Raw genomic sequence first — 16,438 nt, forward strand, 5'->3', positions numbered from 1 at the left:
TAAACCCAATACATGATTTTTGCAGCTTTTCAAATCCTCCGGAGCTGATTCACTGTCCATCTTCCATGCAGCTCTGAGCAGGATGTGGATTGGGGCAGGGGGACAGGATTCATTTTCCCTGTTTCTGCTCTGGTTTTAATCCTACAAACCTAAAAGAATGAGTTGAGCTTGAACAGCCAGAGTTACCTGAAGAGAGTTTGTTTTAATATATTTAATATGTATTTCAGAAGGTTGCCAGGGCTGTGTATGCCCTTGATTCAGTGGGGAAAGCACAAAGCCCTGAGCAGCAACATGATTAAGCTCTGGAGCAGCTTGCACTCAAAACAGCCGCAGATCCTCTAATGCAGCAATTAAATTATCCATTTCCCTTCAGAAACTTCCTTAAAACCTCCCAGGAGTTGCAGTCCGAGCCAGGAAAGCAAACAGTGCGCTCAGCAGCCTCCCCTTACCTCCTCTGCTACCCATGTTTCTCAGCCTGTGGGTCATGCCCTGGAGATGGGATGAGACTGGGAAAGAGAGGACTGAGCTCAGGACAACCCTGAATTTGGTTATAATCTTGAGCAAAAATAATTCTCAGCCCTTTGTAGGCAGCCTCTGTCATCCAACTCCAGCATCTTTGGGTTGGTCTTAAACTGGATAAAGACGTGTTTTTAACAGGGTTTGGGTTTTTTGTTTGTTTTCCCCCGTCCTTAGTAGAGTAAGGAGAGAGCATCTAATTTTAAGTAAGTGTTTTGCCAGCCAGAGAGGAACCACTGCTTTGAATCTGTGTTGCCAGCACAGCGCTGTCTGTTGCCAAAGGCTGCAGAGGTCCAAGCAACATGAAAAAAGGTTTGTGGAAGACAGACAGCTTAGCAGGGACAAATGGTTCATCTGTTTACAGGGGTGTTTGAACCTTGAACAGTGATTTCCAAGCAACATGGCCTTTATTTCTTTTTATTTTTTTCCTGTCCTGAGCCCTTTGCACACAGCTCAGGGGGGCTGCTGACATTATCTATCTCAAATCCATCGCTTCGGATGCGTGGGCTGAGGGGTGGCACCCACTGAATGATGGTGCACCATCTGAGCTGGCCAGGCTGGGTACGTTGGAGGCAAAGGAAGAGTGAGATTTATCCTTGTTAGCTGATAATGGAGATTTTGTACTGACCTGAGGTCAGGGTTTATTGCTGGGGTGGGTGGGTTGGATCAGGACTATCTAGTTGTGTCGTGGCTTCACTTTGTTTTGAGCCAGTGTAACATTTCTCCTGCTTTTCAAATAATTACTGGATTTCGGTTGGGTTATTTTGGAAGCCCAAGGGCTTTGCATGGGCTGCCGGTGTCATGCGTGGATTGTTGCCTGTGAACCCAGCTGAGCTGCGAAAGGGCTTCCCACATTTGGGGTTAAATCTTCTTCAGCCCCAAACAATATTTTCACAACCTGTGCTCATGTTGTAAGAAATTACAGCCTGAACTTCCAACTCATCTTTGTTTTCTGCGTGCGTGCGTGTCCTTTGGTGACAGAGCCGTGGCTGGAAAAGCCCTCCAGCAGTTTGCTTTCTCCTCTTCCTCCGGGTTAGGTGGTGTGTGCTTGTAGGCATTTCTGAGCAATTTAGCTGGGTTCACTGCCAATGCCAGCTCCTGTGGCGTTCGGCAGTGACTAATCCTTTCCTTCAGCTTTGTTACAGAATAAGTAGCTGGCTTTGATCTCTGCAGCCAGTTCCAGTGGCGTAACGTCCTTTTTTGCTGGCTTGGTGGCCGGCTGAGAAAGCTCATTCAATTTAGCTGCTTGTTTAAAAAGGAATAATCTTTGGAAAATGTCTAATCCGGAAGCATTGCTGCATCTGCAGACCTGTTTGGCTGGCCGTGGTGTCCCTTGAAATGCCACCTGTTAATCAGGAGCAGACTGGGTGGAAATGCCGTCATGACTTTCCCCTCTGTTTGGACAGCATCTGTGTAACTGTACTGTGCGGAGTTGCTGCTGAAGGATGGATGCCTTAGGTTTGCATGTCCTTTCCAGCAGAAATACTTCAAGGTGCTTTGGTATCTCTTATTTCAAGGAGCACAATGGGGTCCCTTGGTGATTATTCTGGCTGAGAAGAGGAGGAACAGAACCTGGTCAGACTAACATCAGTGTGTAGCATGCCATGGCGGCAGCATGAACTTCTCTGCTTGTCCTTCAACATCATGTTTGGTTTTCTGATAAGAGCAGAGCCAACCTTGCAAACTAAGCTCACACAGTCACCAGTAACTCAAGCTAAACTGGAGTGGTGTGCATGATCCAGGCTGAGGTCCTCACGGGGACCATGAGTTAAATGAGAGAATTAAAAGTCTCTGTGCTCATCACACCACCATTTCAATAGATCCTTTTCCTTCCTGGGAGCTCTGTATAAATACCAGCTCAGGTCCTAACTCAACCAGGTACTTAAGCACGTACCTAACCCTTCCTTGGTGACGTTACTTGTGCTTTTCTGGACCAACTTATCTGCTGAAGCTCCTCGGTGAGTCAGAGCTTTACACTGGGCCCTGACAGCTTTTCCCTACCTTACCCTAGCTCACAACTCTTGCATACAAAATCAGGAGGAACCCAGCTTAACTTTTAGGTCCTGGTTTGCATATGGGAGAGGGGAGCTACAGGTACACCTTCAGAAGGAACAATTTAGGCTATACTCTCTGTGACAAAGGAAATCAGCTGAGAAAGTCACCTTGTTTCTTACCACTAAGTCACTTTACACAAGAGATTGCACCATCCATGGGTTAAGTGGGCCCTATCCAGTGCACCAGCTTTACCAGCAGTGTGTCACGAGTTAAATTTCTCCATGAGAACATTATAAGGCAGGGCGGTGTTGCACGAAAATGTCTGTGTGCTGCTGTCGGGTATGTAGCACCACCTGCTGCCTGCAGAGCACGGTGCTGCTGGAGAGGCAGATTAGTTCTCAAATCCCTGCGAGTTTTGCTGTCTTGATATGTATTTTTACTGTTGTATAGCAGAAGAGGAAGAAGCAAATTTGCTGCTTAGTTTACCTGTGATGCTAAAATCCAGATGCTTGTCACTGCAGGGCCTAAGCAAAGATGCAGTGATGCGTGAATGTATGCTGATAATATAACAAGCGGTGCTGACTTCTTAGGGATTTGCAGTCTGAATATTAACTCAAACACCCTTGCAGTACTCCACTGCTATTGCCTAAAACCAGCGCTTAATTCTCTTGCATGCCATATGCTGGCTTGTAATAGCTTTTCCATAGACAAAATGTTACCGTAGCCTCAGCTCTCTGAATTCCCTTGGCTTAGGATTCAGCTAATGGGGTCGGTGACCAGAAGGAAGGCATACTTCGGGGCACTGGAAAGGAAACACAGGGGAGGGAAGCATCCTTGCACACTACTGTGTACATAATCGGATGGTTTTTCTTGCAGTTGAAAGCTTGAAGATGTCACGGGGGCCAATCCCCCTGTGTTGAAGCCTTTAACCGTCAACACAAAAGCTGTCTGTGCATCTTTAAAACACTCCCCACTCTGGAGCAGAGTCTGTCACAACAGCTAGGGGATAAAAGTGGCATGACAGGACTTGGCACTGGAGTCAGTGCAGCAGCAAAATACCACATTGTTTTTCCAGGGCTGGATTCGTGCTACTTTTAGGGTTTGCATGGTGGCCTGCATATGCCTGTTTAAATAACAACAGAATATTTAATGTCCCCAAATTCATTCCATACAGTGGAACAGGCATGGGGGGTCACTGAGCATTTGGATGCATTTTGTTTATTTTTTTCTTGTTTTCACCTTCTTTTCATTCTCTGTGGCTTTGCTACTGCAGCTCTTACTTAGTTCATGTGGCACCATGTGTTGACATCCACTCACTGCAAGCTACACCCTTCTTCTAGTAAAGTCCCAGACCCTGGGTGTCTGTGTTTCTTTTCTTCCTATGCTTTTAACTGTCTTGGTGGAGCAGGTTTGCTGTGCAGAATCATTTGATTGTGCATTCTGTACAGACTGCCTTATTTGTGAAGACAGCCTTGTTTCCCAGAGCAGCTATAACTTGATGCTGTACCACAAGAAATGGATGGGTCCCCAGGCACAGGAGAGGAGTGAGCTGTAGTCACCAAGGTCATGAATTTGGCTTTGGTTTGTCGGTATTAAATAGATGGGACAAAACAAAATCTGTGCTGTTAAAGTTTGCTGGAACAGGAGGGACCTCGCAGGGCATTGGGACATCAAGGAGGCAACTGAGGGACATGAGAAGGTTATAAAGAGGAAGGTAGCTCTTGCATACAAGGTTAGAGAAAGAGATGAGGAGCAGGAGAGAGGTTTTAATCACTGCTTGTTCTTACGTGTCTGGTGTAGCTCGCAGATGCCTCCCCAAGCGCTGTGGGATCAATCAGCAAAGATATTGCAGCTCTCAGATAGAAGATGGTGACTTATTCCCAAGTTTACTGGTGGGCTGGTGATGGTGTAGTACAGCAGCCACAGTATTACTCACCTCCTGGACAGTCTCTTACCCCTTTTCCCCATGGTACCTGCCTGTATCTGATGAGGAAGCAGATGCTGCTCTCCCTTATCTAACTGATGGATGCTTTTTCTTCACTTTTCTTGAAATCAAACTCTGGTTAGCGGTAAAGCATGACGGATCTCCCTGCCGTGCTGTGCATATGGAGCACTCCCCTGTCCAAAAAGCAGCGCTTGGCTCTTTCCTGTGCTTCTGGAAGAGGAAGTTCATCTTGTGCAAAAGCGATTGATAAGCAGAAATGTGGTGGAGTAGCTGGATTCGGAACCAAGGCCTGCAGGTTTTTTTCCCATTGTCCTGACTGCTGGATCCATGGAGTCAATACTGTTTAACTACAAGTACCCAGACAGGATGGAGCTTTATTTTTTTCCCGATGACAGTGAGGGGATGCCATTTTAGAGAGCATAAGAAAACCAAGGGAAAAACTAGTAGCTTTAAGTCACTTCCAGTTGTTTAAAGCCTTCAGTTAATTAATGAAAATCTATGTTAGCCCTGCGAGGAAAGGTGAGGAATATTTCCCTTCTCCCGAAACTGGCAAAAAGACCATAAACAAGGAGCTAAGGACATCTTGCTAATAAGCTAGAGGGAAACTGAGGCACAGAGAATAGAAAGCCATGGCTGGTCACTAAAGCATGTACTTGTGCATCTCCTTTTTAGGTGGTAGAAATGCTGTTTTCACCTATTTCCAGATTTACTAGCAGCAGAAAGATGGGAAGCCTGGTGAAGCTGTTCTTAGGCTTCCCAGGTAACATTTTCAGATCAAAATAGTTAAGCAAATTCTACAGGTTTCTGAATGCTTATCTGAATTGAACTCTGAGGTTTTTTGAGGTTTGGATAGGGAAGGGAAATGGGTTTTGTTCTCGACATTGAACATGTAAAGCATTTTGGGCAGGGAGGTTCAGTTTCCAACTTCAATGTGGAAGGGCTAATCGTCGCTTTGATCTCCCGAGCTGCCCAGAGCCCCGGCTGGTGGAAGCCTGCCTTATCTCTACAGTAAGGGACAGCCCCATCTTTTACTGTGAAAGAAGAGAACTAAGAGGGAACAAGAAAAGCACTTTTCTGGGGAATATAATTCTTTGTAGTAAGGCTCATTTTCCTCTTCCTCTGAATGCAAGTGACAAAACAAATTGGTTTCAAAACACTGGTAATAATTAGGTTGATTTTATCAAAACTTTATAAAGGGAATTGTTTTTAATTATGCCTCATTTATGTGAACTCTGTGATTCCTAACACATGCTGGTCCTTAATTCCCAACCCATACTGTGGGTTGTGGGAGGTGGTTGTGGTAGTCTGTATTCCTCTCAACCATGTGTTTGGCAGTAATATATTAACTACCTCTTAATGGAAACATTTATTCCCCCTTGACTTTGTTTAACTTTTTAATTTATTAGCAGGAGAAGTTTAAATAGATCACTAAGTAGTAAAAGTCTTGGGGGAAGCCAAGATTTGAAGACCATGACATTCCCCAACACAAAGCCCATGGCTTGGAGAGTGTGGGGATGGTCTTCCTCTTGCTGCTGCCTTCTGCCCCTCTGGATGGAAGACGGTGGGCTGGTGTGAGACATGGACCAAGTGAAGTAGGATTCAGCCAAGGATTCCAGCAATTAGGATCCAGCAATTGAAGTCTGTGAGCAAAGGGAAGATCCTCAGAAACCCATCTGGGGCTTGTATCCTGGTTTGTCATCAACTGGCTCTGTCATGTCGAGTGAGAAAGTATTTATTGCTTGCTGAGGCGAGATTGCGTGTTCGGTGAAAATGCCTTTCCTCTTTATTTGACCACATTCAGGCTAATATCCTGACCCTATTCTCTGATATTTGAGCTGTTGGAAATTGCTTTTCTTGATGAGCTGTACTCACGGAACAACCAGAACAATGAGAGATAAAATGCTGATTAGAGAATCGTGGTATGGGTTTGCTAGTTCTTTTCTTCTAACATTACATAAAAGAGCTCTCATCTCTAGATAATGGATTTGAGGACAGACGTGCTGGCAGAAAGCTGTCTTCATTTCATCCAGACCCATCAGAACTTTCCCAGTGAGATCTCAGCCTTCTCATCTCGGAGGTCCCCAGAAGACTTCCAGTCTGGAATAAACCTGGAAGTCAAAAGTGGGTTTGAATGCCTGAGTGCTCTTTATGGTTGCTGCTCCCAGCCATGTAAGCATTAATAAATCCTCTGTCCTCTTCCCATCAAAAAATAACCTACCTGCAAACTTGATGCTGTCTTGGTTCTGCTTATATACCAAGTTTATATACCAGCTTTTTTAGTAGCTGCTCAGTAAATTAATAGTCTGACCCCAATTCCTTCCTCTGTTAGTTGAGATGTAAAGTTCATTTGGATGCCTTCAGCCCACAGATATGAATGCCAGCGCTAAAGCTCTTCTAGGATAGGACACAGCAGCTTTTAAATGCTGAACAACATCACTCAGCATTGTTAGATGTAATGTATTCCAAACAGTGAGACATACTAATTTTAACAAATTTAAAAATAATCACACCTGCTCTGCCAGGCGTTTTCTTTTTCTGCGGTAGTGGAAATCCTGTTTGACAGATACCAAGTAGAAAGAGAAGGAACCTGCTGAAGAAGTAATTGTACAACAATACTGAGGATTTGCACTGATGAAAGTCTCTGTTAATTAAAGCAGCCGGGCTATCAGCCAAAGAGCGAAGTGGAAAGATAAGCTCTGCCTCACTTGGTGAACAGAAAGAAGATATTTCCAGTAATCCCCTGGGACTGCATCCCGTGGGTTTCCAGCACTTTCTTCTTCCACTGGAGATGCTCTGACTCTGTTGTGTATTTCTGTATCTCTAAGATGGATGTTGCTGTGTTTCCTTCCCATTGATGCTGATGACCTGGTATTGCATGGCAGCTGATGGCTTGGCAAGAAGAGGATACCTCAAGGGTGCTCCTTAACCGCCTTGCTGACTTTTGCATGCTCTCTGTCTTGCAGATGAGATGTGACAGCCCTTCTCAGATCCATCCCTGAGCTCTCAGTCCATTTGCTGCCAGACTTCTCAGCATGGACCAGGGGACTAGCAACGTGTCTTTTCCAATGAAATTAGAAGTGCATGACTTTGCTAGTGGAGTCTTAAGAGTAGAGGGCTGAGAGAGATCAGGGCTTCAGTACTTCAGAAGTTTATGGGTTTTGCTTGTTTTTTTAAATAAAGCCAGGGAGTTGCAGTTTGTGCGTCTTAGGCTCTCGTATGACTCTTCCAAGGAGGACAATGTACTGAGATTGTATCTGGCCTGACATGTCTCCTGCCACATCTGTGATGAGCACTCCACCTACATGGCGCAGCTGGGAAAGTGAGGCAGGAACACTGAATATTTTTGCCAAAATAAGGTCAGGCTTTCCCAGTCGGTTCCTCTGTGAGCTGGTTGGCTTTTTCTTCTTCATCTGTACAGGCTGTATTACACAGCATTTCTGTGGTTAGTTCAAGTACAGGAACAGGATAGTCCTGGCCGTGGGCTCTTTCCTGGCCTGTTTTCACTCTGCTGCTCTAAATTTCACAAGCTGCTCTGAAAACAAATTAGCCCAAGCAGCGTGCAGCAGTCCTGGCTGCGGGTATCACTCCAACCTTCTGCAACTCTGCCCTGCGTGGTGCAGTGCCAGGTTCCCTACGATACCCAAAACAGATCCAGGAGATGAAAGCTAGTTCAGAGCAGTGATCACTCCAGCCTGATGTGCTTCTCGGGCTCTGCCCGCCTCCAGGGATGGGCCAGGATGCTGCAAGGATCTGCTGGCAGAACCAAACTCCTGCTGAATTTCAGGAGTCAAAGTTGGCTTAAATCTGAAGCAGAAAGGTGGCATCTGTTTGTAGGCTTACTGGCAGTATGCACATCTATTCCTGAGCTGTTGGTATTTACCAGTCTAGCTCTGGAAAGTTTTTGCTACCCATAAGCAGTTTGAATCCCCCATCCCTGAGCTCCAGGCACTAATACTCCACCTTGTGAAAAGAGTTAATAGATGCTGCCTGCCCTCTTTCTGTCTCTTTGTGTGTTCTCTTTTTCAACAGTGAGGGCTGGTTAGAAATGGCATCTCTGTGTTTTACCTAATATTAGCAAAATGACTTTAGTGCAGAAAATGCAAGGCAGGTGTCCCCATTTCATCAGCTCTCGGCTCTCCCTGAGCACGCTGCTGGATCTTGTACGGGGAGAGCTCAGACGCCCGGGCTTGATGGAGACACGGAGCCAAGGAAGGGATGCTGTAGAGACAGGGAGGTCATACTGGGAAAAAGCTTCCCCTGGGATTGAATTTTGTAGTGCAAACAAAATTTATTGGGGATGGACATGGGGAGGCTGACATAAGGCTACTATTTTTCCTGTATTAAGTGATATAGAGCTGTGCTTCTCCAGCCCCAAGCTTCTGGGTCTCAGCCTTATGCATCCAGCACTGTTGATGCTGCACTATCGGGCCTTGGGTCACATTTGTTGGGTTTTGTGACTTAGAACCTGAAAGGGCAATATTCTTATTGTATAGGACTGACCTTTGAAAATCCTCTAACAGTTTATTTCCATCCAAAGATCTTTGAGTTGTTAGCAAACATTTGTCAAACGAACAGCTGCCCTGTGAGATTAGGAAAGGATAGACGGCACCAGTTAAAATGCAGCCGCATCGACTTGGAGCATGCCAGTAGTTTCAACAGTGCATTATATCATTACCCCGAGCTTTAGAAGAGCAAGCTGTTTTATCCAACAACCTTTTTGCTATTAAAATTACCACTATAGCAGCCAAGGGGTATTTAGAGAGGAAGAAGAGGCACAGAGGATGAAGTCAGAGTTGAGAGACTGTCAGAAGCAAGAGCTTGAAGATCGAAAGGGTAAAATGAAGGCTGAGAAAACAGAGTTTTTCTGAGAATGTATTTTGTTGTTAGGATGAGTCTTTCAGTGCTGCCACTAGAGAAGTCTCGGTGGCAGGATCATTACCCTTCTTGCAGAAAGCTGGATGTGACACCCCACGTGGCCTCTTGCAAAGGGTCTCTGGAGGAGCCGTGGACAGCAGGACAAGAGCAAAACCTCGCAGCAGAATCAGCATCTGGTAAGGGCCAGACTGCAGGCCAGTTCAACACCACCACTTTTAAATTGCAGCAGAAACCCTGCGGACAGGATATTTCTAGTTTATTTGCGTTACTTTGTCTTATAGAAGTCAAATAGTCGTGTACGTAAGCCCTGGCTTGCATTGAATCCATGTGTGCTCTTGCTACAGACACTTCTGCAATCCGTTGTCTCCCCAGCATGTTTCAGCTCTGAGCGCTGAGACCGCTTCTAGGCTGGGCAGAATAAATTTCATCTGAATTTTCGGGCCTCGAATACTAAGACAGGATTTGCCAGGTTGAAAGCAGGTTTGCAGTATTTTTCTAGCTGCAGCTTGAAAAAGCATCAGTAAAGAACCACCAATTCATTCACCTGTCAGAACATCATCACGTCTTTGGATGTTGCCAATTTCATTCCAGAATAAAACCCCACCAAACCCAAAATTGGGGTTATCAGCGTGAGATCTTCCCTTCTCAAATGGCTTTCTCTGGTTTCACAGCAAACAGCAACTTGTAAATCTGGCTCGTGATCCCAGATGTGCTAATGGAAGTTAGGTTGTGAGCTTTTCTGTCCCCTTGCTCTCAGCAGTTTCCCTCCTGTGAGCTTCCATGTAAAATGCAGAGTGGAGCTTCAGAAAGTTGAGAAAGGAGTGAGATGAAGCAATGGGAGATGAGGTATTTGAAAGCCTCAACTGCAAGCGACAGCATGTTATCCCAGGGATGTTCTTTGGAGCCAAATAATTACAAATAATTGTAAAATAAATCTAATCAGACAACCAACTCAACGTGCATCTTTAATTGCACAGCCACTAACAGCAGCACAGAGGGAATAAAAATAAGTGAGTATCTAGATCCCTTTAATGCTAAAATAAGCATTCTTCTCCTTTAGTTTCTCTAGAAAGATGCGACAGCTGCACCCGTATGAAAATGAATAAATAATCAGTTTTATTTGTATCGCAAGCTGTTTTCTCATCTCAGAGACGAGCAACCCACTGATAGCAGTTGAGTAGTTTAAAGAAAGACCAAGTGTTTGCACATATTACGTGCATGGACACAGTATCAGCTTAAAAAACGTATTTCCACTAGTATCTTCCTGTGTGGTTTTGTTCTCAACGGGGGATAACTTATGCTTGGTTTTATGTTGCATTATTTAATTACACGTATTTTAAAAATGCATCTGTTTTGCCAATTTATATGCAGTATACGCTGCCTTCGGATAGCTTTCTAGCTAAATACCCTTCCAGTGAAACTCTTTTCATACCTCTGGAGGTAAGTCTTAAAATAGTCTAGAAATCCTTTTCATTCAAATTTTGAGAATTCCTTAAGTTGGAGGTAGCAAAGCACAGAAGTCTGGAGGTTCAGGGCATGAAGGAGGGGGCTGTAACTGTTTCAAGGTGAAGAGGAAGTGCTGGGGAAGGAGCAGCAGAATAATTAATATATGAGAAAGGGGATAACGGTAACTTTCAAATCTATTCTTACAAGCAAAGATTAAAGGGAAAACAAGAAGGTGAAGAATTGCCAGGGGAAGCCACTGTAAAAACCAGGGTCTTATCTTCAGGCAGTTGACGACTGAAGAAACATACTGCCAAGAGTGTTTCTGAAGAGCTGCATTTGGGTGGACGTTCAAATAAATTACTGATACTTTCGGTGCAAGTGCCATCAAACCAAGCAAGAGAGCAGATTCCACAGAATACGTACGGGGTAGGTAAGAACTGATGTGGAAGAGGTCTGGGAATGAGCACCGGTGGCAAAGTGCTGTCTCCTTTCTCCTGCCCACTCTCCCCCTTGCCTGGCCACAGCAGATGGTGGTGTGGCACCATCCGGAGCCAAGCGCCGCGTGGCCTGGGCTTCATCCAGACTAGCTGGAGCAGAGCAGGGAGCCAGCTGGGGACGGCAAGGCTGTTTCGTGGGGAGAAACCAGTCACAAGAGGAGCACATCCTCTTACGGCTGCACCTCTCACGCAGGTGGATCCCAGCAGCCTGGATCTCTCTCCAGGATGGCTTTGGCCAGGGTAACGGGGCTCATTTAGGGCATCTGTGTCCATTTATCAGTATCTTCTGGATTTGAGTGTTCACCCTAGGATAATGGCAGAAGGTTGTTGTCTCAACAAACACCTTAAAGAGCTGCTTTCTGCATCTGTGATTTTGCCTTTGCATCCCAAGTTTTTTAAACATGAATTATCATAAACACTCACAATCAAAAGAACATCCATTTCTTTAGAAAATGCCAATCTGCTAAGATCTGCCAGTGCTGGTGATGTTTCTGGAAGGAGCTTTAAGACCATGTTTACACGTGTGTCAAAGTGCAGGGCTGCAATTTCCCCTGGATTTGCAGCTCATCAGGAACTGTCAGAAACGCGCTGTAGTCCCATGTTGTGCTGGACTCATTTCTTCGAGTTTTTGAGTCCGGGCTGGGAATGAGATTGTGATTGCAGGGAGGAAAGGTATCATCCCAGGGGCTTGGTAACGGTGGAAAGGCCATGCTAGCATCCTATCTTCTGCCTGCTGCCTACCCACAGAGCCCCAGTAGCCTGGCTGTGTGCTGGGAGGAGCATCATGCTGTATCGAGTGAGACAGGGTATTTTACTTCTCATGAAATGAAGAATTGCCGGCTGAGCTCAAGGCTTGGATCTGTGCTTTTCAGTGTGTGGTTTTGGCTTTGGAAAGCAGGATGCTGGCCAGTAGGAATTGGATAAATTTCTGTCCTCTGCAAACGGAGAGGGGTTTCTCACGGTGGGAGTTGAGATTGGCAGGAGGAAACAGTTCTGTGTGGGCAGGGCAGGACCCCAGGGCTGCCCAGTTTGATGCTGTACTTTCAGGAGGCAATTGATAGTTTTCAATAAGCACTGCTGTAGTTGTCCTTGGTAAGGGCAGTTAAATAGATTTGAGGTCTGGGCTGAGAGCCACGGTGATCTTGCCAGCTTTTGTGGAGTGTCTTAGCTTGCCCAGGAGCAGGTAGTGATAAAACGCTGAGAAAATTGAGGGAAAAAGACTGCAGTCTTGGTCAGACCCATGTGATTCACACGAACGTCATCTTAACTGGGAATGGGTAGAGGGCTGGAGAGATTTTTGGTGGCATCTGTAGCGATGGCAGCAGCTTCTTTGGCTTCTCCTTGGCAGCTGCCTTGGCAGAAAGCTTGGCTTCTCATCGTGCAGCCGACGTGCACATATGGTGCCTGCCTTGGGACCGGCCTATTCCCTCTTTTCAGCTCCCTGACATGTTAAATGGGGGAAAGATAACACAGAGCACGAGAGAAATCAGGATCAAAGTCATCTTTAAGAGAGTGAACCTCAGGTGCGTAGTTTCCATATGGAGCCTCTCCCGATGTCAAAATCGCTGCCGTAGCTGGGATGTTTACACTGTGCTGTATCCCCATCTGACATCCCAAACTTGTTGCTTGATTTCCAGCTGGTCAGTGCAAACCCATTCTGACAGTTGCACTCCCCAAAAAATACATAGCTTCAAGGATGCTGCTGTTTCATGGGACCAGGCAGACTTGTCATCTTCCTCGTCTGCATCTCTGGTTGGATTTGCAGAGAAGCAAGTGCCAGTCTGATCTAACACCTCGGTTGCAAAGGGAGCAGGGAATGGAGTCAGCTGTGGTTAAAAAAAGATGTGATTTATCCTGCTTATGCATAATGTGAATCTGCACACACATAACTCCTTCTAAGGAGTCTTGTAAATATTCTTAGCACTTGTATGCTCATGCATAGAGGGAAGGGACCCTGGTGTATCTGGTAGTCTGCGGATCTTAAGGGTTGATCTGGGCAACTTTCTTAATCGGAGGATGTCTGAATTTGTCCAGACTAGGAGTTGCAAATAAATGCCTGATTACAGAATAGTTTCAGGGATACTTTGTACCTGCTCGTTGTTCCCCTCTGCTGGAGTTTGCTATCTCCCAAAGTCTGCTAACAGAGCCCTCCCTAACTTCTATTAAGCCTAGTTTGGCTGATTTTTAATTGCTTTCCTTTCCACATTGAGCAACTGCGTGTGTTGTGAGCCTGCAGGCGCATGGGAGAGCTGGAGAAGTCTTCACTTCCCATGTGTTTTCTGCAGAAAGAAAAAGCCATCATCAAGGTGGACAGGAAGCAGCCTGAAACGAGGATGTGGGGATATGGGTTGGATGAAGTTCATTAGCTCCCAAATGTGCAAATCTCACCTTCCTTGATGGGTGGGGATGACGGTGGCACACCGATGGCACACCAAGTGGTCAGACTGGTCACCCGTGATTTGGGAGATGCGTTACCACTTTTCTTTATGGACGGGATCTGAACTCCTACCTGCTCCTCCTTGCAGAGTAGAACAGCAGGGTCCTCGTTGGGAGCTTTGCCCCAGATGAGGTTCCGGACAGAACCCACCCGTGAGGTCAGTACTGTCCCCATTGGGCTAAGCTGAGTTTTGCAGAGAGCTTTGCTCTGGGGACAGCGGCAAGCAAAAGGACACAACCCCGGAGCCTCTGGCTAGAGTGCTCCCCTGCAAAGCAGGAGACTTGCTTCACTGAATCTTATTAATAAAATGTTCAGAGTTGGTGCCAAGAAAAGGGATTGGCAGTGTTGTAAATCTGCATCCTCCTTGGAGGACTGTGCTGGCAGGAGCTCTCGGCTTTTAACTTCGAAGTGTAGATCGAGGTCAACTTTTCAGGCAGAAGAGGCAGATGCATTTGGCTCCCACGTCTTCAGTGCCGTAATTCTCAGCTGCATGGTGAAAGGGAGTTCGTGGTGTCCTCATCCCCACACTGCCTATGGTGCTGTTTTTCCCCAGCACATTTGGGTTGAATTGGCATGTATTTGGAAATGACGGAAATGGATCCTTTTCCCAAGAGCTTGTTCTTTGTCTCACCAAATTATCCAGCCCTCCTAATGGCATCCTTCTGGCTTTTTTCTCGTAAAGACCTGACGTGAGCAATGAGATTCCTGGTTTCTTGCAGAGTTTGCTCTTTGCCCAGAAATCAATCCAGCTCACTAAGTTGACCTGTCAAAAGTTCTCCAAGGGCATAGGCATTCTTCATGTTTTCACAGTCAAATTATGTGACACTTAATTTAAAGCTTAAGAATAAAGCCTCACTAGCAAGGAGATTGCTGGAAGATACTGATTTTACTGCATTTTTGTATTTACGTATAAAAACGTACTATGAAGTATTGGTTAGGGACATTATTGCTGGGCAGTCTTTGGGTTTATGCTCTGTTTTAGTTCTTGCTAACGTTTTTAAGATGCGTTTGGCTAAAGCGGCTATGAACAACACCAGGAGCAAATGCGCTTGCATAGAGTTGTGGGGTTTTTTTGCTCCTTGAGTCAAAAAAAAACCCATGTTGTGGAACTGAATCACCTTGAATTGCTGAAAGGAGCAGAAACTTCTAATGTGGTATGTTGCATGCTTGGAGGCATTTTAGGTCTTGCAGTTTGTCTCAAAAGTTTGCAAACTGTTTAGGAAGTTGATGATTTTGAGCTGGGGGCCATTTAGCTGACAGCAAAGTGTTTTAAAAAAAATTATTCCTAAGGAAAAGCCCAAAATAAGACAACAAGAAGTACATGCTCTGGGATTGTTTTGAGTCTGGAGGCGGTGGAGTTTGCATGCAGGTGCTACCACTGATGCTCTGCTCAGTGTTCGGAGGCTCAACATTTGCTGTAAGGGAAGGTGGCTTTTTCGTAAATGCATTTGTCTCTGTCTTGTAGCTCACTGGCTGATTTCATGTCCTCCTCGCTATTTTAGTCTCCTTGGGTAAGGGTAACTGCTGACTCTATTTTGCTGGAGTGCAGCATTTCAGCTTTGCTGAGGGAACATATTTTGTTGCATTTTGACAGAGCTCTTGGCTCGAGACTGTTGAGAAACAAGATTGTGGCAAAATCAGTCATTAAAATGATGGAAGGGCAGGAGAAGCAGGCCTGGGTGAGAGATTTGAGACCTCATTCTCATTGAAAAAGAACTGAGAGAGGGTTTGGTTGTGGCACCTGGGTACTTTTATGGGGTGGAAGAAGCCCACTGAGGAGCAGCAGCTGGGAGCCAAAGGCAGATAATTCACAACAAGGAGCGAGTTGTTAACATTTGAGAGTGAACATCTCCGAGGAAGGATGGATTCCCTCACTGCTGATGTCTTCAATTAGAGACAGGGTGCCTTTCTGGCAGAGATGCTTCTGCCAGCCACGGCTCAGGTCTGAGATGAGGTCCCTGTGACCTGGATCATGCAGAAGGTTAATGTAGGTGACTTGAAAGTCCCTTTTGGCTTAACTTACTGCTGTCAACCCCACTAGCGGTCTGCTCTTGGTTCTCCAGAAAGCATTACTGTTCAACCAGTGCCATGAAGTTTGCTCTCGTGGCTTTGTAGTTTTGTCCGAGTTGTCATTTCACAGCTGCTTTATGGTGCCATGTGATGAGAGTTTTCCAGAGGAAGGGTGGCTGCATCAAGTCCCCAGGTCCACCATATATGGAGGTCACACAAGATGATCAAGTGACCTCCTGTGGCCTGTAAATCCCTGAATTTGGCAACATAATGTGCCTCTTGCCTGTACATCATATGCAGTCACCATAGCATCTGTTGGCTTTCTCCACACTGTCCCACACGTGGTGGAGGGAGATTAATTTGTTACTGCTGGAAGAGTGGAAGAGTGCTCTGAAATACCTGTGGCCGAGGACGTGGTGCAATAAGGTATCATTCAGCTGTATTTTAAGTGTGTGATGAAGTCATGAAAAATTGTTAAATCTCATTTAATGCCATGTGAGGGAGAGGATTAGACTTTTTTTGTACTTTGCTGGTATAGTAATGCTTCTTTTTTCAGCTGGCCTAATAAGCTTCTGAGTATGCTTGTGCCCATAATGTCCATTTCACGCCTGAGAAATCTGGTGTTTTTAGAGGCCCATTGAAATGTAAAAACTTTAGAAGAGAGAGAAATGTCTCAAGTTCCTGAATCAAATACTCTTCCCATTCCCTCTAACCTGT

The 16,438-nt window shown here is 45.6% G+C and overlaps 1 protein-coding gene across 10 annotated transcripts in view; it reads left to right on the forward strand.

The window, feature by feature from the left end:
* The window catches only part of EXTL3 (exostosin like glycosyltransferase 3), a 131,893-nt gene that overhangs the window by 104,160 nt on the left and 11,295 nt on the right, over window positions 1-16,438 (forward strand). The window contains exon 6 of one of the 10 annotated variants that reach the window (XR_012653279.1): window positions 9,407-9,425. The exons of the other annotated variants lie outside the window; for them this stretch is intronic. The gene's annotated coding sequence lies outside the window, so the exon portion shown is untranslated. Of the gene's footprint in view, window positions 1-9,406; window positions 9,426-16,438 lie in introns of those variants that run through there. 10 annotated transcript variants of the gene reach the window in all.

The sequence above is a fragment of the Buteo buteo genome, chromosome 17, assembly GCF_964188355.1.
Source record: "Buteo buteo chromosome 17, bButBut1.hap1.1, whole genome shotgun sequence".
Taxonomy (NCBI): domain Eukaryota; kingdom Metazoa; phylum Chordata; class Aves; order Accipitriformes; family Accipitridae; genus Buteo; species Buteo buteo.